This window comes from Propithecus coquereli, unplaced genomic scaffold (genome assembly GCF_000956105.1).
Source record: "Propithecus coquereli isolate 6110/MARCELLA unplaced genomic scaffold, Pcoq_1.0 Scaffold458, whole genome shotgun sequence".
NCBI classification, from domain to species: domain Eukaryota; kingdom Metazoa; phylum Chordata; class Mammalia; order Primates; family Indriidae; genus Propithecus; species Propithecus coquereli.
In genome coordinates, this window is record NW_012150374.1 from 680175 (window position 1) to 682759 (window position 2585).

Consider the following 2585-nt stretch of genomic DNA (forward strand, 5'->3'; position numbering starts at 1 on the left):
TATTTTATATAATTGGAAAAAGCTTGGTTTGGAAGAAATATGGCTGGAGATTACCTGACAGAGAGGACTGTAAAGAAAAATAAGAATCCCAAACCTAAACCTGAAATCCATGCCTGAGTTTGTAACATCCAAGATTACTAAAAATTGTTAACTTAAAAAAAAATCACAGGAGCCAATGAGATTTTCAAGGGCAAGAGCGTATGGAGCAAAGAAAGGGCCTCAAGAATGTCTGTTCCGAGAGATTAAAGAGGGTGCAGAGTCCGCAGAGGACGGGCTTCTCGAGGGGGGCCAGGTCACGGAGCTAGGTGGACAACTAGGAGGTAAGAGGAACTTTTAAGAATGCTGGGATGTGGGCGCTCCCACGGCCAGAGAAAGTGGGAGAGGCAAGGTAGAGAGAGAGAATGGTGGACGACTCCAAGGTCCAAGCCCCAAGGGTAGCAGGAGGTGGTGGTAAAAAGAGCAGGGTGCCGACCATCTTGATCTGTGGGACCATTTAAAATATGCCCACAAATTCCTTAAAAACTTCTCCCTTCAAATAGGGGATCTTAATTCCCTGGCCTTTGAGTGTGATTTGGGTTTAGTGACTCACTTCTAACAAATAACACAATAACACAAAAGTGATGGTGTGTCACTTTTGAGGCAGTTCAAAAAAAGGGATGTAGCTTCCTCCTTCTTCTCTCATTCTCTCTCTTTTGGGTGACTCGCCCTAGGGAATCCAGCCCCTTGCCATCTCATTACCCTACAGAGAAGTCCATGTGGTGAGTACCAAGGCCTGTCACCAACAGCCAGCACGGAACTGAGGCCTCCTGCCAATAGCCATGAGTGCGCACGCCATCTTGGAAGTGGATCCTCCTGCCCCAGATGAGCCTTCAGGTGACTGCAGGGCTGGCTTAACCCCAACTTTATAAGACCCTGCCCGGAAACTCCCAGCTGAGCTACTCTCAAATTCCTGACCCACCGAAACTGTGAGATAATAAATATGTGTTGTTATATAGTCTGCTAAGTTTTGGGATATCTTGATATACATCAATGGCTCCTGGCCGGGAACCACTAGGGCGTCCCCCTTTCCTGGAAATTTAAAACCTAAAGAGACCTCAGGGACTCCTTTGCATTTGCTCACTCATTTATCCAGCAAATACAGTTCAGCACCTGCTTTGTCTAGGCCCTGGCTAGCAGCATTGAGTAAGACAGATCTGTTCTCTGGAGTTTACATTTTAACGGGGAAAGGCAGCAACAATACAAGTAAGCACATAAATAAGATAATTTCAGGCAACAATAAGTGTTTTGGAGAAAATAAAACAAGGTCACGAGGACACTGACTGCAGGAGTAAGACTGCAGGTAGGGAGTAAGGAACAGGTCTGTCCCCAACACTGTGAGGGCCCAAAGAGAGCACAGACGGAGGCCCGGACCCAGGCCTCAATATTTTGAAAGTACAAATGAAGCTAATAGACCATTAAAGAAAACGCGTTCTATTCTCCTACCTTGGCAAATAGCACCCTCATAAAGACCTGGGAGATCAGGTTTGAATCTAAAATGCGCAGACTTCCCAGAGGCCCGTCCGGAACCTGCCGGCACTGAGAAGGCCAGGGCCAGCCCAACCTTAGCCCTCCTTCTGACACTGAAGCCCACTGTCCCAGCTCCGGCCTCGCCCCCTCCCAAACAGATGTCCCTTGGTGGGTTTCCCATCAGGCCTAAGGGGGTGTTCACCCGAGGCCTGTCCACCTGCTGGAGGCAGAACAAGGGAGGAGGCGCACGTGGGCCCTGAGAGCAGGCCCAGGGCCATGAACAGGGGTCCCAGGGGCCCAGGCTGCTGACGTGTGGTCTAGAAGGAGCCCCCAGGTGGACACTTCTCCTTAGACACTTAGACTCCTCACTTCCTAAGGGCACTGCCTGAGGAGGGCCAGAGCTGGTCTAGGTGGTATATTAGTTCCTAATTGCTGCTAAAACAAATTACTACAAACTTGGCTTAAAAGGTGCATTTATTGTATACGCAAATGTATTGAAGTATAGTTGTGTACGTCAGAAGTCTCATGTCTGTGTCACAGGACTAAAATCGAGGTGGGGGCAGGCCGTGTTCCTTTCTGGAGGCTCCGGGGGCGCATCCCTTTCCTCACTCATTGCAGCTGTTGGCACAGTTCGGCTCCTCCCGCTTGCAGGACTGAGGATCCGGGTACCTCGCTGGCTGTCAGCTGAGGGCCGTTCCCAGCCTGCAGAGGCCGCTTGCATTGATTGACTGGCGGCTCCTGCCTCCGACTTCCGAGCCAACAGTGGTGGGTGACTCCCTCTCCCACTTCAAATCTTTCCTCCTTTTTCATCCAGCTCGTCTCTGTAGCCCATACTACTTCTCTACCTACTTCTCGTTCTACTCTTTTTTTTTTATCCCATATCCTAACACAACTTCTGTAGGCTTTTCAGGGAATTTTCTTCCAGACTATTTTCTTATGCATCTGTTTTTTTTTTTGTTTTTTTGTTTTTTTTAACATATCTGTTGCACCATGGTGTGGCCATTGTAAAAAACTGGAGCCAGTTTGGAATGAAGTTGGTCTTGAAATGAAAAGCATTGGTTCTCCAGTTAAAGTTGGAA